Source organism: Cervus canadensis, chromosome 1 (genome assembly GCF_019320065.1).
Source record: "Cervus canadensis isolate Bull #8, Minnesota chromosome 1, ASM1932006v1, whole genome shotgun sequence".
Classification (NCBI taxonomy): Eukaryota; Metazoa; Chordata; class Mammalia; order Artiodactyla; family Cervidae; genus Cervus; species Cervus canadensis.
In genome coordinates this window covers 105,188,696-105,215,704 of record NC_057386.1, presented here as the reverse complement: position 1 = coordinate 105,215,704, position 27,009 = coordinate 105,188,696, and the positions used below count along the sequence as shown (strand labels likewise).

Below are 27,009 nucleotides of genomic sequence, written 5' to 3'. Positions count from 1 at the left end.
AGATTTATGAAGTATTAAAATGTTCCATGGCCAAAAGGGTGATCAAAATATGGTTACTTTATATTTATGGGCTTCCCTGATAGCTCAGTTGGTAAAGAATCCACCTGCAATGCAGGAGACCCTGGTTCCATTCCCGGGTTGGGAAGATCCGCGGGACAAGGGATAGGCTACCCACTCCAGTATTCTTGGGCTTCCCTTGTAGCTAGCTCAGTTGATAAAGAATTCACCTGCCATGTGGGAGACCTGGGTTTGATCCTTGGGTTGGGAAGATCCTCTGGAGGAGGGCATGGTAACCCACTCCAGTATTCTTGCCTGGAGAATCCCCCCGGACAGAAGAGCCTACTGGGCTAAAGTCCATGGGGTCACAAATAATTGGACACAGTGAGCGACTGAGCACAAACACACACACACACACACACCCACACCCACACCCCTTAGGTTTCAATTCTGTAACCTTGAGACATTTACAGCTTAGGTTTTGGTTTGATTGGCCCAGACGTAAAGAATCTGCGCTCAATGCGGGACACTTGGGTTCAATCTCTGGGTTGGGAAGATCCCCTGGAGAAGGGAACAGCTACCCACTCCAGTATTCTGGCCTGGAGAATTCCATGCACTCTATAGTTCATGGGGTCGCAAAGAGTTGGACACGACTGAGTGACTTTCACTTTCACTTTATAAATTTTTAAAATTAATTTTTATTGGAGTAGAGTTGCTTTCCAATGTTGTGTTAGTTTCTGCCACACAGCACAGTGAATCAGCTGTAGGTATACATGTGTGCATGCTAAGTCACTTCAGTTGTATCTGACTCTGCAACCCTATGGACCATAGACCACCAGGCTCCTCTGTCCATGGGATTCTCCAGCAGAAATACTAGAATGGATTGCCATGGCCTCCTCCAGGGGATCTTCCTGATCCAGGGATCAAACCCACATCTCTTTTGTCTCCTGCATTGGTAGGTGGGTTCCTTACCATTGGCGCCACCTCGGAAGCCCATATGTGTACATATGTCCCCTCTTTTTTGGATTTCCTTCCCATTTAGGTCACCACAATGTGACTTTTTTTTAAGCTTTAAAATTTTTTATAGACATGCAGATACTTGGTTACATGACAAAGTATATGTTCAGTGGGCTCAAGGAAATATATAGACATATCTCACCATCTGCCATCTCACTTTGAGTGTAAGCGTGAAAAAAAAAAAAAAAAAGCCAAGAATAATATCTTTTTTTTTATTTGGTAGGGTTAAATCTTGCCAGTTAGGAACTGAGGAAACCCCAGTTTGTGACAAACGCTATTTTAACTTATTTGTTTTTTGGCCATTCTTCATGACTTATAGGATCTCAGTTCCCTGAATGGGGATTGAACCCAGGCCACTGCAGTGAAAGCCCATAATCCTAACCACTAGGCAACAAGGGACATCCCTCAACAGAAAATTCTTTATCAGAGGTATTTCATTTCATAATAAAAGAAAAAAAGAAAACCAAATTAAAGCAACTACAGAATAACCCACCTCCCATGACCTCTGCTGGTTCAACAGATCACACAGAAGATGTAATGGGCCTGCTCTGTCACTCTGGATAATAATTCTGAGGTTTAGATCAGGGCAACCTGTTATGTGAGGATAATTAATACTGGGGGGAAAGCCACTTAATGCAAATCCTCTTAGAACTTCAGAATAATGAAAAAATATTTACTTGAGATTTGTTTAAAAGATAAAGATGACCAAAATCAGGCTTTTTAAATGATTATCATTAAGAATGACTTAGGTTATAATTGCAGCAATGCTTTTGTACTTTTTAGAATAAAAAATTAATCACACGTGGCTTGAGTTGCTTGGGAAAATATTCACAAAATAGACTGATGACATCTTCTGGCATATTTCACTTTGGTTTAAATTTGATTGTCTGAAGATAAGAATGGTTCTTTTTAAAGGGTTTGTTTGTTTGTTTTTACCAAAGGCATTCAGAGGTTTTGATAAGTTTCACAAGGCATTTCTTAGTCCTTTGGATTTGGATAATTTTCTTCTGAAGTGTCTATCTAATGATCATCCTTATAATTTTTTTATTTCAATTTTTAAATGCACTAGTTTTACCAGATCCTTCTTTGCCAGCGGTTTGGGATATGAACAAGTGTTTTACAGAATCACTTTCCGTGATGTTATGTAATCCTGCATCTTCTATAAAGTACAAAATGTACCCTCTGGGGAATTCTCAATCTCATTTGTACTGAGGGGTGGTCAACCTGGTGCCTGCTGTCTCTGGGGTAAGGAAAAATAAACTAGATGTCTTAATGAAAGTGCCAGCCTTATAACTGCAGGAGAGGAGGTATTTCAATAAAAGGATCCAGGTTCGCTTCCTCCTGCCTTGGATGGAGAAAGATACTGATCTGGAAGGTCTGAGTTTCATTTCCACTTAGTCTCTTAGCACCTTGGTTTCATGTCATTCTATTATAAAATGAATATATCCAGCCTGGGCATTGGAAAGGAGGTACAGAAGACAGGGAATCAATAGTACTGCTAACAAGTTTTAAAAATTCCAGAGTCATAAGAACCCGGGTCTCCTGCACTTAAGGCGGATTCTTTACCAACTGAGCTATCAGGGAAGCCCCCTTCCCATTTGTACTTATCCCTAACTTCCCTCTTTCAAGAAGCAAGCTCTGGGGGTGAGTGTGTGTGAACAACTGGGTCCCCACAACTAAGATGCAGAGCTTTCCATTGCAGGCGGGGCAGTCAGACCTGGTTCACTGGAGAGGAGGAGTTGCTGTTTTTGTTTTCCTTCACAAAGATGAGGGTGATGTTGGAGAAATCAGGCCCTGGAACCAACTGGTCTCGATTCTGGTCCACTTCCCTGGCCTGCCATCTCATCTCCGTGTGCCTTGGTGTCCTCATTCAGATATGATGCTGGTACCTCCTGCCATAGGGATGGGAGGATTCAGTGGCTCATACTTATTTCTAAGGTGCTTATAACAGTACCTGACATGTAAAAGTGCTTCTACAAGTGTTGGCTATTACTATCAGGGTTGCTTTTAAACATCTATGAAAACTTCAATAAGCATTGAATTCTATTTTGGCAGTAAAAGGACATCGTGCTTTGCATAAAACAACAGCTACCAAGTCTGTTCTGAAAGCTGTATTGATTCTCATTTTACTAGGATTTTTTTAAAGAGCAAAAAAAAAAATATGGTTTTATAATAACAAGAGCTTTGGGGGCACAGAGGATGAGAATGACAGGGTTCTGGGTGGAATATTGGTTGATGCCAGGAAGGGTAGCAACCCCATTTCTGCCTTCCTGGTCTTTCCAACCATGGATTTGAGTCCTGAGGGGAGAGAGGTGGGAGAAAAACAGTCAAGGATGACGCCAAGACATTGGAAGTGAAAAATGCAGCAGCCATGATTAGAATGGGACGGCTGCAAGGAAAGCTAGCATTCCTTTTCTAGATAACATACTTCACTGTATTTTAATTTCTGTGTGCTCTGTTGCTTCAGTCATGTCTGACTCTTTGCGACTCCATGGACCCTCCAAGCAGGTCAGTTCAATGGGTTTAGGCCCTTTGTCTCTTGGCATATGGCTTATACATGCTTAGTTGCTCAGTCACTCAGCTGTGTCCAGCTCTTTGCAGCTACATGGACTGTAGCCCTCCAGGCTCCTCTGTCCGTGGGATTCTCCAGGCAAGAATACTGGAGTGGGTTGCCATTTCCTTCTCTAGGGGATCTTCCTGACCTAAGGTTCAAAACTGTCTCCTGCATCTTTTGCATTGCCAGTAGATTCTTTACCTTTGGGTAAAGAATTTTACTTTGAGCCATTGGGGAAGCCCATATTTTAATTTTAATTTAAGGAATTCTTCTAGGGAAAGAAGTATTCAAAAACACAAAAAGATGTATGTGGCAAAGTAATTAAGTTTGTGTGAGGCTCACTGAAATTTACGAAATACCACTTTCTTCCTCTCAAAAGTAGCAGCGCATGGAAATGCACATTTATTTATCCAGCTGCCATCAACAGTAGTCACTGGTTCAATCACAGGAAAAATTCATCTGGCCCATCACTGGAACCCAGCTGAGAAATTCACGGGAAACTTACAAAGGGACTGGGATTTGAAAGACTCCTCTTGACCATGAAATCCAAAAACATTCTCCATCATCTCCTTAGAAGATGGCTTTGCTGACAAGTCTGTGATGCTTGGACTTAGCCCGGACTTCTTGGAAATTTTTATAGGATCAATAACAGACATGGAAACTTGGCCTGAGCCTCCTTTACAGGACGGTTTTCACAAACAATACTCTCTTCCACAGGCTTGAGGAAGCAGCCTGCATTTCGTTAGCTACTTCATGCATCTAATTCAAAGGCAACCCCTGCTTTATGATCAGACAGGTTCCTGAGACTCAAAAGTCAAGGTGTGGAGGTTGAAACTCTGTTTCCTGTGGATATAACATTATTTTAGAAAGCTATTTTGAAAAATAAAAATTAAAATAATGACCAACGTAAAGGAAGAATACCTACATGTATATGTTTTACAAATACTTGTAAGCAGGTCGGTTCCATGGGTTTAGGCCCCTTGTCTCTTGGCATATGGCTTATACATGCTCCGTCACTCAGTCGTGTCCGACTCTGCAGCTTCATGGACTGTAGCCCTCCAGGCTCCTTTGTCCATGGAATTTTCCAGGCAGGAATACTGGAATGGTTTGCCACCTCCTTCTCCAAGGGATCGTCCCAACCTAGAGATAGAACCCATCTCTCTTGCATCTCCAGCGTTGGCAGGTGCATTCTTTACCATGTGCCACCTAAGAAGCCCAAAGATGACCATAGCCATCGACAGTGAAGGAGTCAGGGAAAGGGAGGTCTGCATGCAGCAGGCAACTGAATTAGAAGAGCAGAAATGAAAACTAGCAATGATTCTGACCTAGGACTTGTCTAGCTTGAATGTTTTGCCACTGGACACAAACTTTTCACGAGGAGATACAATCATGAATGCGACAAACTCAAATGAGTTCTTAGTCGAGGGTGGTTCTGTTCTCAAACATGGGGCTGAACCAGTTACTGGGAGAGGAGGGATGAAGGCTTGGAATCTGAGCATCTCAATAAGTTACCTAGCAGATCTGGTCACTTTGGACTTCGCTGGGGAATGCATGACAGCTCACTGTAACAACACAATGCACATTGATACCTGTTTGTTCCCCAGGATTAACACCACAGTAAGTTTTTACCGCCTTAGCTTACAGAGACACTGTTTAGTCCAAGTTACAATTAGATTTCACAAAAGAGAATTTGACTACATAGATATTTGTAAAATACATGGGGTTAAGAAAAAAAATACAGGAGGCTGGAAGTCAGGAAAGCTATAATACTACATGCCACTCTCTGCTGCTGTTCGGCTGTGTGAACCTGAAAATGTCCTTTAATATCTCTGGGCCTGTTTGTTCATTTAAAAATATGGTAACGAACCCTTGTTACTATATGACCTGCCTGTGTGCGTGTTTAGTCGCTCAGTCGTGTCTGACTCTTTGAGACCCTTTATACTGTAGCCCCCGCCAGGCTCCTCTGTCCCTGAGAGTCTCCAGACAAGAATACTGGAGTGGGTTGCCATGCCTTCCTCCAGGGGATCTTCCCAACCCAGGAATCGAACCTGTGTCTCCTGTATTGCATGTGGATTCTTTATTCGCTGAGCCATCGGGGAAGACGGCTGTATGGCTTAACACAGAGTAAAGGACCAGTAAACATTTACTGAGTTAGTGCAAAAGCAAATACCTAATGTCAGATTTGTATCATGAACGATCCTTTTCATGGATGTTTTCCTTCGTGACTTACTAACTGAAGTTTCTTGAAATAATATCAAGATTCCTTACAGCAAACATAAGCATTATTTTCACTTATGAGTGTTTTCAAAACATATTGACAGTTAGGGTCATCATCCCTGAAAATTCCCATTGCTATCTCCATGTGCCTGAATGCTAATGACAGCCCCGATGCTGAGGACCACACTCCTCACTCAAAGCTCAGTCTTAGGACTGAGGTTGTGAAATTACTCCCTGTGTTCGAACCATTGTTCACATTATTTCAGGTTGCAGGTGTTAGAGCAAGTAGATCGCTCTTGACCTCACAGGTCTTTGAAGGGAAGACTAGGGGAGGACATGGCACCTCTGGTCTTTTCAGGAAGCAGCTGAAATGGATCCCTAAAGAAGCTAAGGCAGTCCTCTCCCATTTAAAATAAGCTTGCTTAATTGAAATCCGTAATTCACAGAAATGCAGGGGAGATGTTCTCCTCCAAGTGTAACTAATTCAGAACCCTGCAACTCTGTAATTGGAATTAGGGATGCTAAGAGAGTCATAAAGAGTCTTTCCTCATTACAAGATTACATTATGCTGCTGCCATGAGTTTACACAGAGCATATCTAGTGTCTCATAATGAAAAGAAGATGAGTAGCATACGGACTGGTTTAGTCTATGCCAGGATTTCCCAACCTCTGCAAGATAGGCATTTGGGGCTAGATCATTCTTTGACATGGGTGCCATAGGATGCTTGACAGCATCCCTAGCTTCCATCCACTAGCATGGTACCTTCTGTCCAGCTGTGACAACCACATTGTCTCCAGACTCTGCCAAGTATCCCCTGAGAACAGAATCACCTTGATTGACAGCTCTTCCTCTACATCTTTGATGTTCAGAGGATATGAATGGTCTGTGTATAGATTTGGGTGGGAAAAGAAACAGTTTATCCCTGGCAGGATACAGTCCATGGGGTCGCAAAGAGTCAGATCTGACTTAAGCGACTTCTCAAGCACGCACATCTCATTCCTAGGCGTTCCTTTGGTCAAAAGCTGCCAAGGCTGTCTCCTTGATTTCTCTTCTGACATGTCCCTTCATTCTGTTCCTTCCCCACCAAGAGTTAAGTATCTGATCAATATAATCAGATATAAATCAAAACATCCGAACTGTTGGTATCAGCCAAAAAGTTCATCCAAACAACCTCAGTATTTCAGAGGTGACCAGGAAAGAGAGAAAACTAGATACTTGGCCTCACCCGTCTTGGATTCCTTGTGTTTCTGGATTTCTGTAGATCTCAGGTAGTTATCTCAAGTTCTATCAGCTGGTGATCCGTCCACCAAGCTTCCTCTCAAAGGTAGCTGCCTCTTCAGCTCAAGTCACTACCCTCAAAAGCAAAAAGAAAAGAAGGTATCTCTATCTCCTTTTCTCAAGAAGAACTAAGAAGTATACAGCTGTTTACGTGCCTGCTTTGCCCCTTTCTGTATAAGATTTGTCCGCCAGCTCTGATCTTGGACACTGCAGGGTCTAAATCCTAGAAGGTGATTTTTTTCCTGTTTAAGTAAAACAAGTTGAAGTAAAGAGGTAGCCCTCCCAGAAGAAAAAAAAAAAAAGGGAAAAGAAGAGAGACAAGTCTATACCAAGCATCCAGTCTTTAATAGCCCTCAGTTTGTAGAGGAAGGGTGGCAAAATAAGGGAGCAGTAAGGGGCCCTCATTGGATGTTGAATGTGAGACCTATTGATTCATGGCTTCCATCCTAGTGTGACTGGTAGGGATATGGACGGTCATTCATGTTAATTACGAATGTCTTCCCAACCAAATTAACACAACATCATGTGCACTTAAGAGCTGCTATAGGTTCCTGGCATCTTTCCAATAAAGAAACAAAAAGGATGAAGCATGAAGGCAGAGAAGAAGCTTTTAAGGAGACGTCCTATAGGAAGAAGCTTGCTGTATGCAAGAATGTTAAGGAAGTAGTATTTTTTTCAGCAGGATGAGATCTGTAGATGAGTTCATTTCTAGAATCTCAGTGTATGACAAGGGAATGCAGTTAGACTGCAGAAACTAGCTGTCATCAATTCTAGAAGGATTTTGTGAGGCTCATCTTTTTTTTTTTTAATTTAAAAAAATTTATATATTTCTGGTTGTGTTGGATCTTCATTGCTGTGTGGACTTTTCTCTAGTAACGAGGGCTACACTCTAGTTGTGGTGCATGGGCTTTTCACTGTGGTGGCTTCTCTTGTCACTAAGTTTGGCCTCTAGGGTGTGTGGGCTTCAGTAGTTGCAGCTCCTGGGCTCTAGAGCAGTCTCGATAGTTATGGCACACGGGTTTACTTGCTTTGCGGCATGTGGAATCCTCCTGGATCAGGGATCAAGCCTGTGTCTCCTGCATTGGCAGGCAGATTCTTTACCACTGAGCTACCAGGAAAGCCCTCAGTTCACCTTGTAGAGACAAACCTTGTTTCTCAGCAGCCCAGAACAGAGGGCAGAGTCTCAGGATACCCCTGGTGCATGGATGGTGGGATTCAGGGGGGATCTCTCTCCTAATAGACTGAAGCCCATCAGGGAGCATCACAACTGAGTCTATTTACAGTTCCTCAGGCACAAAATATGCCCAAAATACATGCTTACAGCAGCATTATTCACAACAGCCAAAACATGGAAACAAACCAAACATCCATCAACAGACGAATGAGTAAGTGAATACTAATATATTCCTGCAATGTAATAGAATACAGCCATAAAAAGAAATGAAGTATTAATAAAGACTACCATTGTGGATGAACTTTGAAAATATGAGGCTGAGTAGAAGAAGTCAGACACAAAGGACCACATATGGCACAGTTCTATGTATAGGAACTATCTAGAATACCCAAGGCCATAGAGACAGAGAGTAGACTGGTGGTTGCCAGAATCTAGTGAAACAGATGATGAGTGGTGAATGATTGCTATAGGGTGTGAGGTTTCTTTTTGGAGGGGTGAAAATATTCTGGAATTAGATTGTGGAGATGTCTGCATAACTTTGTGAATATACTAAACACCACTGAATTGTATTCTTAAAAAATAAGCCTTTATATATAGGTCTATATATATATTGGGCTGACTAAAAGTTCATTTGGAGTTTTCTGTAAGATTTATGGAAAAACTGTAACAAAATTTTTGGTCAACCCCAATGTATATTTCCCATGAGATAATGTGTGTGGCAGAAAAGATGGTTGGTTTTGACCTCTCTTTATTGCCTCTAAACTTAACCACACATTAAACATGGAACTAATTTTAAAAAAAAATAAAAAACCTCCAGTTCAATTGAGGTTTTTTTTCCCATCAAGTGATCGAACATTCACTGTCTTTCCCACACTTCGCAGTATTCTTAGGATCTTGCCAGGTTGAATCTTTCCCACCAGTACTAAAGCCTTTGTTCTAATTCATACCATGTCATGATTAGAAGCCTCCTCAGTGTTTCTTTTGAATAGAAATGACCAAAACAGAGACGGACTGGCTTACATCGGAGGTCTGTTATCGGCTAGCCAGGGGATATAGATTAGGGTAGGTATATAGGGGAATGGAGTGCTAAGAGGGCATTAGCAGCCCCCATAATGTCAATTAGTCACCCCTGAGACCTCCCCAGATCAACACATAATCTAATGAAAGCATTTTATTTTGCCCACACAGTCCTCCACCTCCATGTGGTAGTCAGTCTGACCTGTGCACCCTCTACTGTGGAAATGATAGGGGTGGTAGGGAAGCAGCAAGCAGTGGGGGAATTGATTCATGTGCATTTCCTTTTTTTATTTTATTCATTTATATATTTATGGCTGTGCTGGGTCTTTGTTGCTATGCACGGGCTTTCTCTTGTTGCATCAAGCGGGGCTCCTGTCTAGCTGCGGTGCCCGGGCTTCTCATTGCAGTGGCTTCTCTTTCTGAAGAGCACTGGCTCTAAAGTGTTCGGCTTCAGTAGTTGTGGCCCATGAGGTCAGTAGTTGCGGCTCCTGGGCTCTTGAGTACAGGCTCAACAGTTGTGGGCTCACGGTCTTAGTTGCTCCGAAGTGTGTTGGATCATCCCAGATTGAGGATCGAACCTGTGTCTCCGGCATTGGCAAGCAGATTCTTTACCACTGAGCCACCAGGAAAGCAGTCTGGTTTTTTTTTTTCTCATGTGCATTTTTAAAGGGAGCAGCCTCTTCTCACCTCCAATAATGGTTGCCATGTTTCCCGGTCTTGAAGAGAAGCTGGAAATGCAGACTTTAATACAATCTTTCAAACAGAATGACTTTTCAGCCATCGCCACGCAGGCCTGGGGACCTGCTTGTGTCTGCAGGCTGCCAGGTCGCGTCTCCTGATCCATAAGTCAGGGCTCAAAGCAGAATGGATTCGTGTCCTGGGGCTGCTGTAACAAATTGCGCCAAACTGGATGGTTTAAAACAACAGAAATTTTTTCTCTGACAGTTCTAGAAGTGAGAAGTCTGAAATCAAGGCACTGACAGGGCCATGCTCCCTCAGACAGCCCCAGAGAAGGGGCTTCTTGACCTCTTTCAGCCTCTGGTGGTGGCTGTCAACCTTGGGGTTCCTTGACTTGTGGCCACATCCCTCCAGTCTCTGCCTGTCTTCCCATCGCGTCACCCTCTGTTTCTCCTCTGCATCTGTTGTCACATTGCCCTCTCCTGTCTCCTATAAAGAAATTGGACATGCAGATATCACTTATCACTTACATGTGGAATCTAAAACAAAAAAATAAATAATACAAATGAACTTGTTTACAAAACAGAAACAGACTCGGTGACTTACAGAACAAGCTTTTGGTTACCCAAGGGTTAAGGGAGGAGGGATAAATTAGGGATTCGGGATGAACATATACACACATTGACAATAACGACCTGCTGTTGTATTTATAGCAACGACCTGCTATATAACACAGGGAACTCTGCTTAATACTCTGTAATAACCTACATGGGAAAGAGATCTGAAAAAGAATAGATATATCTATGCATATAACTGAATCACTTTGCTGAACACCCGAAACTAACACAACATGGTAGATCAACTATACCCTAATATAAAATAAAATTTTTTTTAAAATGAAAGAAACCATTCACTAGATTTAGTACCCACTCCAATCTAGAACAGTCTCATTTTGAGATCCTTAACTAGTCACATCTGCGAAGGCCCTCTTTACAAATAAGGTCACATTCTGAGGGTCTAAATGGACATGAACTGGAAGAGGAGGCATTCATTCTTCAACCCGCTCCAGGGTGATGATGGGTGATGCTATATTTCAGGACCTTCTGTTATACCACCCTTGGTTCTCCTGAATTGCTTGGTGCCCCTTGGCCACTCCAATTAGAGAGTTCCCTGTGGGGCGGATGGTGATGCTATCTATGAATGGGAATATGTGCCTTCCCCACATGGAGGATAAACCCTTCTCTACTAAGGGAGTCGGAGCTGCAGGTTCAAATCCATTCCCCTCATTTCTGAGCACAGTCTGTGTATGTGCTGTTGTAATTGAATTTTAGGGGAGTGTGTTTTTCTTTCTCCTGATGCCTTTTATGTCTGAGAATACGAAAAGCCCTCAAAGGCAATTTCCAGATGCCTGGCTTGCCCTGGATAATTGTCAGGCCTCCATTTCCAACGAAGCTTCCATCTGCAGGGTCAAGTAGAACCCTCAAGAATGACTGGACAGTCCCCAGACTCATTGGAGGAGACTGTCCAACACAATGGTGTTTGCCTTGACTGCCAGTTTGGAGCTAATTCAGAAAATTCTGGAAACTCATTTTCCCACACTTGTGTCAAAAATGCATTTCCCTGTTGAGGGTCTCCCAAGGAAAGGTTTGTTTTCATTTTCTCCAGCTTGTCATTTTAAATGTATTCTGCTGGAACAGAGAAAAGGAACAATTTTCTTTCTGCTTGGGAAGAAGTGAAGAAATAATGTTTCCTGCCTGGGGCCCCCTCCCCAGCTCCCCCCAACTCCACAACACATCTGGGTTGCCAGGCAGCCCCGCTTCAGTGAAACATTTGAGAACGATTTGACTGTTGTGGGAAACATTTAAACATAAAATTGACTCCAGTTCTGTGAACAGAGAAAAAAGCAGAGTCCTCTGACCAAGTCCTGACTCCTTTGTTCCACATTCTTTCAACCATTTAAAAATCATCTTAGTTTTCAAGTTTCCCTAGATCACAGCTTTGTCTGTTGCAAACAATTTAGCACATACATAAGTGGCCCTGTGACATGTGGTCCCTTTCTATCCAGGCACATTTTAGAGGAGAGAGGCCAGCTAATGGAGTAAGTAGTCATTGCAGTAAAAGATTTTTCCTTCCTTTTTTGAGTCCCTCTTTTTATTTATTCTATTTTTTAAATTTGATTTTTAATTGAAATATAGTTGATTTACAATGTTGCAGGACCTTCAGGTGTATAGCAAAGTGATTCAGTTTCATAGATATATATATATTAAAGTCCAGATTTGCAGCCGCTTTGGTGTCATATCACTGCTCCAGGGTTCTTAAATATCAGAAGTGTGAACTGTTTATTTCTTACAACCCCAAGAGTTAAAATCTAAATTAAAACCTCAGGGAGGGGGAAGAAATCTCACCTGATTCAAAAGCATTCCGATTGCATGATTTAAAACCTTTCGCTGAGTGAAATAAGTAAGACAGAGAAAGACAAATACCATATGTATGATATCACTTGTAGGTGGGATCTAAAAAATACAACAAACTAGTGACTATAACAAAAAAGAAGCAGAGTCGTGGACACAGGGAAGAAATTAGTGATGACCAGTGGGCAGAGGGAAGGGGCAGGAATAATATAGGGGTGGGAGGGGAGGTGCAAACTGTTGGGTATAAGGTAGGTTCAAGGATGCACTGTGTAATACAGGGAATAGAGCCAATATTTTGTAATAGCTGTAAATAGAAAATAATCCTTAAAACTTGTATTAAAATTAATTTTAAAATTGGAAAACCAAGAAAGAATTTTTTCCATGAAAACAATTAAAGCCTGTCTTGGAATCTTGTTACCCTTTCCTCTTCCATATCCTATGTTTCTAGTGATGTTGAGTATGTTTTCTTGTATTTCTTAGTCTTGTGTGTGTTGGCCTCCATCTACTTAGTCGGTTGGGCTCCATCTACTTTCAGAAGTATGATGCACTGTTTTATTTAAAAAGAAAGGGTCCTGGAAATTAGGACATCAAGACAGAGAGAAGGATCTGATGTCAGAGGGGTAGAAGGGAAGGAAGAGAGGGGCTGTGGATCTCAGGACCAGTTACCAGCTATTTCCCCAGTTGAATTCAACAATCTCACTCCCCCTGTGACTGAGTCCCATTGCCCCTGCAACCCTATCCCCTCTTTCCTCCAGTGTGGATCCACATTCTCAAGTCTTGATCTTGCTACCTTACCTTAACTTACATCAACTGGGACTTCCTTACTCCATCATCTTACCTTGAGACTATCCAGCCACAAAGACCAGCACCCCCAGACCTGGACGATGACTGTCCCTCAAGTGGGACCACTTGTGAGGACAGTGCATAGAAGATGGAGAGCACATCTTACAGGTCCCTAAAATACCAGCATCCATTGGCATTTTGCAAGCACTTTAGACATGCCTTCCTGAGTCTTCTTTTGAGTTTTTCAGAAGCATCTTTTTAAAATATATATATATATATATAATTGCTACAACAAAATAAAGGAATGATAGCCTTTTCAGCAGCTCTCACTCAGGGTCATGTGGATGGAACCAGTTGTTCCTGAGTCAAAATCCTGGCTGCCTCTGGGACTGCTGGTTGGATGGCCCTGTTGGGATTCTAGGAGAGTATATGTGCATAGTGTTTGATGTGTCATTCATTCATAACTTGCTGTGCAGTCCTCTCAACAACCCATGGTGGGATTCAATCTCTTCACTCCATCAGCCAGATCCCTTTCTTACATGTTGTTATAATTCTCCTGCTGACTCCTTACATGGTGACCCCCAGGTCTTCCCAGTTCCTATCATGCTGAGAGTTTAGAAGTGATCTTCTCCTACACAGAAATAGCACCTCACACCCATTAGATTGGATGCTATAAAGTTCACAGAAAATAGCAAGTGTTGATGACAATGTGGAGAAATCGGGACCTTGTGTCCTATCGATGGGAATATAAAATGGTGCAGCTGCTGGGACAAACAAGATGGAGGTTCCTTAAAAAATTAAAAATAGAACTACCATATGATCCAGCAGTTCCTCTTCTGTGTATATACCCCAAATAATTGAAATCGGGGTCTTGAAGGGATATTTATATACCCATGTTCATTGCAGTGTTCCAATAGCCAAGAAGTGGAAGAAACCCAAGTGTCCATCAGTGGATGAATGGACAAACAAAATGTTCAATGGAATGCTACTTCACTTTAAAAAGGAAGGGAGTTCTGACACCAGCCACAGTTGAATTCTGTTGAATTCTGCAACATGAACGAATCTTTCTTTTTTTTGGTTGTGCTGGGTCTTCATTGTGGTGAGCAGGGGCTATATTGCAGTCCTGCTCTTGTTTCAGAGCATTAGTTCTAGGCTTGCAGATTTCAAGCCTAGTTGTGGTGTGAGGGCTCAGCTGCCTTGCAGCACATGGGGTCTTAGTTCCTGGACCAGAGATCAAACCTGTGTCCCCTGCATTGCAAGGCAGATTCTTAATCACTGGACTACCAGGGATGTCCGCACTCCCATCTTTATGTAGCATCTACATCCTGTTGGTAGAAGGATGCCATTGTGTTCGCTTAGGTAAACCAAGAATCAGGTTTAATCGCCCCTCCCAGGACACATTTGGAAATTACCTGGAGACCTTGGTTGTCAAAACTGGGGAGGGGGTTTCTACTAGTATCTTACAGGTAGAGACCAGGGATGATGGTAGATCTCTTACAAGACATAGGACAACATCCCTCTTCCCTACCAAAGACTATTTGCAACTCAGAATGCTCATCAGTGATGCTGAGGTTAGAACACCCTGAGAAAAACAACTGGTTGATCATGGCATGCATCACTACAACTGTGGCTTATAACCAATTGTCTCTCAGGCTTCATAGCCAGCCGTGGTTCTCAGTGAGTCAGGGATGTACCCACGGACATCTGGGGAAAGCCATCTGTCGGGAACATCATGGTCTTGCCTGGCAACGGAAGAAACCCTGCTTCTTTGAAACGCTCTTCCCAGATGTTGGCAGCAGATAATGCGACCATAAGCCATTGAAATCAAGGCCAGTTTTCATGTTTACCAAAGAGCATGAATCTAATATAGTTTGTCTGTATTTTGAGATAAGTATATCTTAATATCCCTGCTGAAACAAAGAAGAAAAGAAAAAAGAAAACAACAAGAAAAGGGCTTTGATAACATCAGAGAGGTCTGTTCAAAGACGGAGCCATCCTTGACATCACACTGGCAGAAAGGGTATCACACTTCAATTACTACTCATTTCATTAGCGGTTAATGAGTCCTTCCCAGAACAGGCTCCGTGGGCACGGGACTGGCTCTCAAAATTGATAGATCAGTGTCAGCGTGTCTCAGAAGGAAGGGCTAAAGATGGAGTCCAGCTGACAAACCCAATTATGCCATCCTGAAATGCACAGGGGAGTGCAAAGACTGAAACATGGGCAGTGGGAAGGTGCCGCCTCCGCTTAGCTGAGCTGTTGGTTACAGGATTGGGGAGCAGCTTGGGCTCCCCAGGAACCACTGGAGCTGCAGAATCTCTAATGAGGTCAAGAGACAATCTCCCCAATCTTAGATGGGTATCTAACTGTCCCTTTGCCCAATTTCTCTTATGGTATTTTTAAAATTAATTTTTATGAGTATAGTTGCATTACAGTATGTTATTTTCTGCTGTACAGAGTAGTGCATAAGCTATAGGCATACATATACCCCCTCTTTTTTTAAAATTTCCTTCCCATTCAGGTCACAGCAGAGCATGAAGGACAGTTCCCTTAGCTGTACCGTAGGTTTCCATTGGTTTTCTACTTTATACATAATATCAATAGTGTGTATATGTCAGTATCAGTCTGGGAGATGGTATTTCCATACAAGGGATATTTCATCCCCATGTGCTTCTTATTTCTTTCTTAGTCCATGGTTCTTTCCAAGATTCAAACCACAAAGAGAACGTGTTACATTGATTTCTAGGAATGATGGGCTGTCATAGCACAAATGGAAAACAAGAGAGTGAAATCCTTAAGTTTTGAAGTGGACCACAAAATCTGGAAAACTCTTATTAGGTTTGTTCTTATTCCAAAAAATTAGATACTGGTTTCCTAAACCGAGGGTGAAGCCAGAAAAAAAAAAAGCGACAGAGTTAAATATTGATTGGACCCTAAAAGGATCCTTGAGCTTTGAATAGTTCATCTGAGATATTTGGGAAACCAGAAAGCAGTGGATATCTATCCTCTCCTTCCTGATAAAAACACAGGAACAAGCAAGATCTCCAAGTTCTCTTGTGCCCAACGTAGTAGGCTGGTGAAAACGGTAAAAAAAAAGCCTTTGCTCCATGCAATTTCCCATATTTTCTGTGTAGTATAAGGATGATAGAAGCAGCTAAAGGAATGCTGGCTTTGTTGTCAGAATAAACAAGGAGTATCATTGGACCACCTGTCAAGTTGCTCTGTTGATTGGAGAATATGCCTTTGACATGTATGTGCCTAGAGAGACACACAGTTTACAGATGCCAGTGTGGTCTGATGCCACAAGGACTGATGTCCCCACTGACCATTGACCCCCCAAGAATGGAGATGGCCCTCAAGGATTGAAGGCCATCAGCTTGAAGTCTTCAGCAACAGGGAACAGTGCTCAACTAAGGGTAGTTCACACCAGTGATCCCCACCTTTGGTGGACATCAAAATGTATATAATTAATGTATATATAATATGTATGGGGCTTCCCTGGTGGCTCAGATTGTAAAGAATCTGCCTGCAATGTGGGAGACCCGGGTTTGATCTCTGGGTTGGGAAGATTGTCCTGGAGAAGGAAATGGCAGCCCACTCTAGTATTCTTGCCTGGAGAATTCCATGGACAGAGGAGTCCAGCAGCTACAGTTCACAAAGAGTTGGATGTACTAATTATTTTAAAATATGTATGTAATTCATATGAGGGATATTAATTTTTTCAGAAGGGACATAAATATATATATATAGAGAGAAAGGGAAACAGAATCAGGGAGACAGACAGGGAGAGAAACAGAATGAAAAAAGTTATACCTGGCAGATTTTCAAAGTTTGTCAATTCAGATGATGAGTAGATAAGATATTCTTTTCATTTTTCCATGGCTTTAAAATTCTGTGAGAAAAAAAAACATCCAATGTCTGAATCCTACACTAATCTAGGTAAATCAGAATCTCTGGGGGTGTCCCTGGATGTCCATCAGTATTCTTAAAAAAATCTTTCCAGGTGATGCTGGTAAACAGTGAAGATTGAGACCCACCACAGCAGGCTTGCCCTTCTCTCCAGCCTAATTTTTTTAACGCTGTTTCTCACACTCATTGCACTGAAGCCTCACTGCCTTCTTCTGCTTGCAACATCAAAACTCATTCACATCCCAGGGCCTTTGCCCCAGCTGTGCTTGCTGCCTGGAATGGTCTTTCTTCTGCCTTCATGGAGTTGGCTGCTTCTTGTTACCATAGGCTTGGCTTACCTTGGTTCTTATGCCTGTTCACCTTCCAGGCCAGATAAGAGCACCCTCCTTCAGGTTTTCTGATGCATTCCGTTTTTACCACCCTTTGTCCTTGATCATCTTGGTATTACCCTGTCTGGATTTGCAACCTGAAAATACCCGTGTCTGTGCCATTGTATTCCCTACAGCATCTCAAAGGGCTTCCTCTCAGATGAACGATCCCTGGATGTGTGCTCAGTCACTCCAGTCATGTCTGACTCTTTGCGACCGTATGGACTGCAATCCATCAGGCTCCTCAGTCCATAGGGTTCTCCAGGCAAGAATACTAGTGGGTTGCCATGCCCTCTTCCAAGGAATCTTCCCAACCCAGGGATGGAACCTGTGTCTCCTGCCTCTTCTGCATTGCAGGTGGAGTCTTTACTGCTGAGCCACTGGGGACGCCCAGATCTAAGACATACTTAATCCATGAAGATACTAGTGGGCTGGTAAAAGCCTGGGTCAGGGTGGTCTTGTGACTTCCTGGAAGCTTTCATGGTTCCATAACGATGTCTTTAGTGTTTGCAAATGAGGGAGGGAGCCGACTGGTAATGAATTAAGTGAATTTTTAGATTCTCTTATCATTTGATTGTTAATGACAGTCATAGTTGCTCAAGAAGGGACTTGTATGGAGGAAGCAGAGCTTAACTGTAGATTCTGGCTTTCCAGTTGGACCACACTCCAGCAACTAGACTCTTTCAGGAAGAAATAATCTCAACTCTTCTTTGACCAAAGATAGTGGCAATAAATATCTTTCCTGTTTTTTCAGAGTAAAGGACATGGTCCCCCTTCTTGGCACATAAACTATTTGATTAGATTTCTTGTTCGCTTCCTCCATTGCACTTAAAAAGTGCAATTAACCCTGTGAGGCAAGGCCATTAAGAAGTAGTCTTAAGTTGAGACCCAAAGAATTCATTAAGAAATTATATTTTTCAATTTGATTGAGATGGGACAGACTAAAAGGAAGAAATTTAAACATTACACAGAGGCATGAAGGTCATTATATTAGGCTCTCTCACCCTTGAGGTTAATTGAAACCACTGAAAGCATTCCCCAAAAAAGAATGGAAAGTTACCCGTGTCTGCAACAGACTCATACAAAATTCTGAAATAGAGGCACCTGGCATTGCCGCCGCTTGTCCTTAATTCTTGAACTGTCTCCAGAAACGCAGGCGGCATGACTGTTGCTATGGAAATCAATGTCTTTTTTTTTTTTTTTGCATAAGAAAAGTTAAAGAAAACGTTACTTAAAAAACACCTACAACTTTTTTCTTGGCCTCCAGATTGCCATAATTTGTGCCAGCTAATTTAAACAGTTCAGGGGTGAGCACATTCCTGTGGAACTGAACAAAGGAAACGGATTAGAAGAGAGAGGTGCAATTTACAAGGTTCAAGTGGCCTCCTTTTCCCCCTCCTTTCCTCTCCTAAGGCTGTGTTCTTGCTCCTGCCTTTCTTTCTGCCATTTCCCCGCATGTGTTCAGAGCTCTGGGCACACAGGAAGCAGAGTCACCTCTGGATGATGTGACAGCTATTGATATTTAAGTGTGGATGCCTTGGTCCCAGGGTACTCCAAATCCACAGAGGGGCCAGGAGTTTGGTGGAGCTGGAGTCCTCTCGGAGAGCTGGCTTCTCTTCTCTGGGTCTTGGGTCTGTCCCTCCTCTAACTGGCGAACATCCCTGTGGCTGCCGCTGAGAAACACTTCCACGCTGGCGTACGGAGGGCTTGCTCTGAGTGCCTGGCAGCCACGAAATCTCTAGAGAGCGTGTCTGTCAGGGTTCTGGCACTCGCTGCAAAGTCTGTGTGGAATAAGAATGAACTCCCTATAATGGAGTAAGTGGCGATTAAAAACCACCCCCTGGGGATGTTACACTGGCTTCTAGAATGTTCTGTCTCCAAGCACCGCCAAGCCCCTGTGTGTAGAACATGAAAGAGGAGACCACAAAACACTAAAGAACCACAGTAATGGAGTCATAATGAATGTGAGATTATTAATCTCTGTCATCTTCAAAGCTGTGACAACTTCATAATGCTGCATTTTCTTTCCCCTAATGCTATGAAAGGTAAAACGCAAAGAAAAACTGCATGGAAAGGTTGGTGAAATGACCCAATATATAACTTTGGTCAAAATTATTTGGCCTTTCAGATATGTTAAGGTAACTGTGCTTTCAGCAGTTGAATCCATGATTCTGCCCATTGGCTGGGTGAAATTGTCACTCATTTTTTATTTTTTTTAAAGCAAAAGGGTTTTTTTTTTTTTTTTTAACTTTTAATTTTATATTGGAGGATAGCCAATTAACAATGCTATGGTCGTTTCAGGTAGACAGCAAAGTGACTCAGCCATACATATGCAAGTATCCATTCTCCCCTATACTCCCCTCCCTTCTAGTCTTCCACATAGCATTGAGCAGAGTTCCTTGTGCTAAACAGTGAGCCCTTGTTGGTTATCCATTTTAAATATAGCAGTGGGTACATGCCCACCCCAAGCTCCCTCTCTCTTCCCTCCATTCTTAACCCCTGGCAACCATAAGTTTTATTTTTTGAAGATTTTTTGATGTGGACTGTTTTTAAAGTCTTTATTGAATTTGTTGCATTACTGTTTCTGTTTTATGCTTTGGGTTTTTTGGCCTCAAGGTATGTGGGATCTTAGCTCCCCAACCAAGGATTGAATCTGTACCCCCCTGCACTGGAAGGTAAAGTCTTAACCACTGCACTGTCAGGGAAGTCACTTGTCACTCATTTTAAACACATCAGACTCACAGGGCAAAGAAAGGTGGGGTTGATCTCCCTTAGTCCTTTCTGTTTACTGAGCTGAGGTCCCAGAACAATGAAGTTCTGGATCCTGGGCCATCAGGGATGCAGCAGGCTTGCCAGTGTTTGGGGTGAGTGAGCAGCAGACAGTCCATGGTTCTGCACTGGGTGTAAGACACTCCCACACCCACAAGGAATGAACATCCTGTCTTCAGCCAGCTCCTGACCTTGGAGACCACACATCTAGGGAGACCAGACTTCCCAGATCGTAAAACCCTCATTGTTCCATTTCCCCAGAGGCATCTTCATTTCTCCATCACATTCTCTTGATCAACATCTATTGCCTGGATACAGTGGTCACCAGGAAAGAAAACAGCACAGATTAGCCCCTTAGGTAGATTAGCTCTGTGGACGTCTGTCTACCTTCAGAGGCTGTCTTTTACCTGGTTGCTTTGCATCCCACCATTACATTAAGTCCAGTGCCTGTGCTACACAGGGACTGGAGGAATTCGGGGACCCCCAGCTGAGATCAGTACTCACTTAAAACATGATGGAGTAAGAAAGTAGCCTTTTTAAAGTGGAAAATCCCGATAGTACCTTCACGTTTGCCTCTGGGAGCTGATTGTACTATTGTTTTCTAAAAATGCTTCCATGGCTGCAAATATAAATGAATAAAGAGCATGTGGGAGGCGAAAGTCCAAGGTATGAGAGAGTATATGGCTTTTTTCTTTTTCTTTTTTTTGACTGCACTGCGTGGCATGTGGGATCATACTTCCCTGACCAGGGATCCTGTGCTCCCTATGGTGAAAGTGCAGAAGTCTTAAGCACTAAATCACCAGGAAAGTCTCTTTTTTAAATTTTTTATTTATTATTTATTTATTTTAGTATATGGCTTTTTTCCACCTTCACTTCCTCAAAGTTGCTCTCAAACTAGGACTGCGTACATTGGATAGGAGATAATTCCATCAAAGGAATCCAGTACCAAAAGGAATGGGAAAGCAAATGGTTGTGAAAGAAGGGACTAGATGTCTGGATCAGTATGTAAGTGATACATGCAGAGGTTTACAGATACACGTTTAATAACCAGCTCTCTGGAAAGGGGGAAAGAGAGAGCTCCTATTTATGGTATTGGCCTATTTCTGTGGTGTGAATACTCTGACCAATCACATTACTACATGACTAACAAAGTTCCTGTAAGTTTAATACATGGGCCTCAAGAGGCAGGATGTGCCAGCCTTAGAACACACCTGAGCGCATCTCATTATTTTAGTTGCTTTTTAGAACACATACTAATAAAACCCCCAAATCAAGTACCACATATACCCGATTTCTGAAACACTTGGCCTGCTAAGCATTAGAGTAGGGACATTTTAGACTTGTTTAAGTTGCTACTGATTAAAATGGACAGGAGGGGTTTTTTTGAAACATTGGGACAACAAAGTTTTCAGCTGATAATAACTTACCAAGAACTTGTGTGTGCCAGGTCCCAGTCTAAACACTGTGCATGGATTGTGCTTTCTTAATAAGTTCTCATAAAGGCCCTAGGAAGTAGGCGTCATCATCAACATCAGCAGCAGCAGCAGCATCATCATCATCAACAGCAGCATCATCATCATCAACATCATCATCAGCATCAACATCATCATCACCATCATCATCATCATCATCATCAACTTTATGTTAGAGAAGAGGAAATGGAAGCACTGGAAGCTAAGTTACTGTTCCAAAGTCATAGAGCAAGGAACTGGTAGAGCTGGAATTTGAATCCCAGTGATAAAGCTCAACATTCAGAAAACTAAGATCATGGCATCTGGTCCCATCACTTCATGGGAAATAGATGGGGAAACAGTGGAAACAGTGTCAGACTTTATTTTTTTGGGCTCCAAAATCACTGCAGATGGTGATTGCAGCCATGAAATTAAAAGACGCTTACTCCTTGGAAGGAAGGTTATGATCAACCTAGACAGCATATTAAAAAGCAGAGACATTACATTGCCAACAAAGTTCTGTCTAGTCAAGGCTATGGTTTTCCCAGTGGTCATGTGTGGATGTGAGAGTTGGACTGTGAAGAAAGCTGAGCCCCCAAAAATTGATGCTTTTGAACTGTGGTGTTGGAGAAGACTCTTGAGAGTCCCTTGGACTGCAAGGAGATCCAACCAGTCCATCCTAAAGGAGATCAGTCGTGGGTGTTCATTGGAAGGACTGATGCTGAAGCTGAAACTCCAGTACTTTGGCCACCTCATGTGAAGAGTTGACTCATTGGAAAAGACCCTGATGCTAGGAGGGATCGGGGCAGGAGGAGAAGGGGACGACAGAGGATGAGATGGCTGGATGGCATCACCGACTCGATGGACATGAGTTTGAGTAAACTCCGGGAATTGGTGATGAACAGGGAGGCCTGGCGTGCTGCGATTCATGGGGTCACAAAGAGTCAAACACGACTGAACTGAACTGAACGGATATAGCTACTGAACTGTATCAGTAGCTAAAAAGGTATAATGTAGCTTTTTCTGTAATAAACCACTCCAGAAATTAGAGATTTGGAACAAGCGCTGTTGCTTTATCTCATGATTCTTTGGGTCTGTAATCTGTGCTTTACTCAGTTGGGTGGTTCTTCTGACCTTGGCTGGACTCACCCATGCATCTGAGATCAACTGCCAGGCAGTCCTGTGGTTCTGCTTCTGTGGTTAGCTGTTGACTGGGATCATGGGGGCCTCAGAGCCACACATGTCTCATCATCTAGCAGGCTAGCTGGGGCTTGTTCATGGTGTGGTCCCAGGGCTCCAAGCAGAAGCAAGGTCTCAACTGGAAATCAATCCAAGATGGCTTTTGCCACCTTCTTTTGGGCAGAAGAAATCACAAGGCCATCCTTTGTTCAAGGAATTGGGAAAGGAACCTCACTTTATTTTTTTTAATTAAAAAACATTTAGCTTTTGTACAGTTTTTAAAGGTTATTGTCCATTTACAGTTATTATAAAAGATGGCGATATTCCTCATGTCATAGGACACGTCCTTGAGTCTATCTTACGTGCTATGGTTTGTACCTCTTAGTGTCCCACCCCTGTATTATCTCTCCCTCCAACTGCCAACCACTGCTTTATACCCTCTGTCTGTGAGCCTGCTTCTTTTTTGTTATATTCACTAGTTTGTTGTATTTTTTAGATTACACATGTAGGTGATGTCATACAGTATTTGTCTGTCTCTGTCTGACTTATTTCACTTAGCATACTGCTTCCAAGTTGCTACAAATGACATTATTTCATTCTTGTTTATGGCTGAGTAGTATGTCATTGTATGTGTGAAACATCTGTTAATAAAGAACCTTACCTCTTAATGGGGGTTTCCCTGATAGCTCAGTTGGTAAAGAATCTGCCTGCAATTCAGGAGACCCCAGTTAATTCCTGGGTCAAGAAGATCCGCTGGAGAGGGGATAGTCTATCCACTCCAGTATTCTTGGGCTTACCTTGTAGCCCAGCTGGTAAAGAATCCACCTGCAATGCGGGAGACCCGGATTCAATCTCTGGGTTGGGAAGATCCTCTGGAGAAAGGAAAGGCTACCCACTCCAGTATTCTGGCCTGGAGAATTCCATGAACTGTATAGTCCATGGGGGTCACAAAGAGTCGGACACGACTGAGCGACTTTCACACACTCAACCTCTTAGTGAGAGAACTTCAGAGTCACATTACAAAAGATCTCATTATGGGGAAGGAAAGAATTATGACCATTTTCACAATCTATCACAAGGAATAGCCTGAACAAGAAGTTATATTCTTTCTCTTTTATTTATTAACCAATTCATAAAAACATATCTTAGTACATGGCTTAAGATCTCGTGGCTTAAAGAAATGTTTTCTCAGGCCTTCACAGCATTTTAAAACTAAGAAATTTTATGTAAGAACTGGTTTTTTGTTTTCTTTTAAAAATCAGAAGATCTGAGATTTGAGCCCATGTTTTTTTTCTCTCCAGTAGTTAGGAGTCAGCTAATGGTGGCTTTGGTGGGGGCCGGGAGGCTTTTGTTTCTGACTCCATCACAGCCCCCACCACTTCCTCTAGGACCTCCCAGGCAAGCCTTCCTCACTGCAATTACTTTCCTGACCCCTGGAGGCATTTTCGTTTAAAATCCTGCTTTAGCATTTCAGTAGCTCTTGTGGGCTTCCACCTTTCATCAAGTTAATTTGTTTTAACCTACTCCACTGCAAGAAATAAACTGTTACCAGATAGCTTCTTATTAGTCTGCGCTTTGGGTCTGTTTCCAGTTTATTAAGATGACTTCTCCATTTGGACCAAAGCCAGGATGAGACCTCATTCTTGTTTGATGTTATCACCATTCCATTATGGAGAAAGTAATAGTAGTTTTCCAATATGTCATGTGTGAAGACACAGTCTTATCAGAGCTTGGCTAGATATGTACTACAGTGTCCCCCATCTGAATACAAGATAATAATGTTGTCTATAATCCCAAGACCTCAAAAATCGCTGTGATTTTATGACAGGTATCTTTTTAAATTCTGCTGCGAGTAAAGTGAATCAGACTGCTGCTTCCTGGTAAAGTGACTGGAAGTTTCCATGTGGAAATCCTTAGGGAGGAGATGAAGGTATATTTGACAGACAGGAGCAGAAATGAGGCAACTTCCTAGAAAATGGAATCAAGTTCAGTATTCTGTAGGTTCTAGAATCTTCCAGGGAAATACTCACAATGCCTGTGAAGACTTGGGGATCCCAACCTGCGTCTAGAGGGATGTGGACCCTGCGTTTCACAAGCAAATGGCTAAACATAGCTTCAGGTTATGAAGGGAATGTTCTGTGCTTCCTGGAGGAGAACGTCACAGAATAATGGAAATGGTCTAAGTCAGTTCGTGCTGTACAGTGTAGCAGTCTCTTGATACGGTTACTTTTGGAACCCTTTAAAGGTGGCTGGTGAGATGGTGACACTGCATTTTGGGTTGTATTTTGTTTTAATTCATTTTGATTGAAACAACCACATGTGGCTGGTGGCTACCATATTGAAGAGCACAGAGACCTCAGAAGCCTCATCTTTTTTCTTCTGTTTTAGTAAAGTGATTTTCTACACATATATTTTCTTTCTCATTTTCTTTCGCATTGTGGTTTATCCCAAGATATTGAATATAGTTCTCTGTGTAATACAGTAGGATCTTGTTGTTTATTTATTTTATATGTGATAGTCTATATCTGCTAATCTCAAACTCTCAATCCTTCCTCCCCCCAACATAGGCAACCCCAGTTCTGTTCTCTATGTCTGTGAGTCTGTGTTTCATAGATAAGTTCATTTGTGTCATGTATTAGATTCCACATGTAAGTCATATCATATGATAGTTGTCTTTCTGTCTCTGACTTATTTCACTTAGCATGATAATCTCTAGTTCTATCCATGTTGCGGCAAATGGCATTATTTCATTCATCTTTATGGCTCTGTAATATTCCATTGAATAGATGTACCACATCTTTTTTATCCATCCATCTATTAATGTGCACTTCAGTTGCTTCCATGTCTTGGTATTGTTAATAGTGATTCAGTGAACATAGGGGTGTGTGTATCTTTTTGAATTAGAGTTTTGTTTGAATATATGCCCAGGAGTGAGACTGCTGGATCCTATGATAATTCTATTTTTAGGTTTTTGGGGAACCTCCATACAGTTTTCCATAGTAACCTCACCAACTTACATTCCCAATGACAGTGTAAGAGGGTTCCCTTTCTCCACATCCTCTCCAGCATTTGTTATTTGTAGAAATTTTAATGATGGCCATTCAGACTGGTGTGAGGTGGTACCTCATTGTAGTTTTGATGTGCATTTCTCTATTCACTAGCAACACTGAGCTTCTTGTCATGTGCTTATGGGCCATCTGTATGTCTAGGAGATGCTGATCTTAAACCCTGACTCTGGGTGTTCCATGTCTGGAATGAATAACAGCATGAACCTAACTCCTTTCATAGCGGAAGGCCCACAAAAGATGAGGCTTTGAGATCAGGCTTTTTCTCCCTCTCTACTGCCTAGCCCCTCAGCAGATAGGGTCCACTATCAATGACTGTTTCATGAAGATTAAAGGCGAATGAAATGCCCAACAACTCTTTCCAAAAGTATGGTAAGCGCACCACTGGCAATATACCAAATTTTAATTACTTCTTGCTCATGCTTCTTTTCTTTTACTAATTAAATTTGTTTCAGCATGTATAAGGAGAGGATAATTAGCTGATCAAACTACTGATGTCAAAAATAAGAGTTGAGGCTCAGTATCTAAGAAAAAAAAATTCAGTGGGATTGAATTCGTTTACAGCAAAATATTACGTAAACAATGAGGTAGTTTGTCCTCAGACAGGACACACATTGCAAAGTCAGTAAAGAAAGAAGTGAAATTCAAGAAATGCTGATGGAGATCCTGGCACTTTTTGTGCTCTGATAATTGTATTTTTTTTCTTCTTTTCTTTTTTTTCAAAAGATGCACATGTCTTAAAACATAAAATCCTGTCCTTCAAACCTTTGTGCAGCTGAGTGAACTACTTTTTATTTTTTCTTGTTTCATTTGGCTTCTCTTGTTTTTATTTGGAAGTAAGCCGAAAGCATGAATATTCATGATGCTGTTAAACAAGATTTTTATTGAAAACAAAAATGGATCCGAAGTTTTTCATTTGTGCTTCTCCAGTCAGAGAGTGAAAGCCCCATTGAAAGATCAGTATCAGAGATTTTGGTTATTTGCTGTTTTCTTTTGCAAAGAATATAGATTTGAGGCTACTGAGGGGTTACCCCATTCTGCAAAAGAAAAATTTAAGCATTATACTTATATACTTCTATTTTCTATCCTTGAACAGCAGAAGAAGAAAGGAGAAGATAGTTAATGAAAAAGGGGGAAGTAT

The 27,009-nt window shown here is 42.1% G+C and overlaps 1 protein-coding gene across 1 annotated transcript in view; it reads left to right on the top strand.

Moving 5' to 3' along the window:
• TMEM132C (transmembrane protein 132C) overlaps positions 1-27,009 on the top strand; it is a 452,167-nt gene that overhangs the window by 159,327 nt on the left and 265,831 nt on the right. The window lies entirely within an intron of this gene.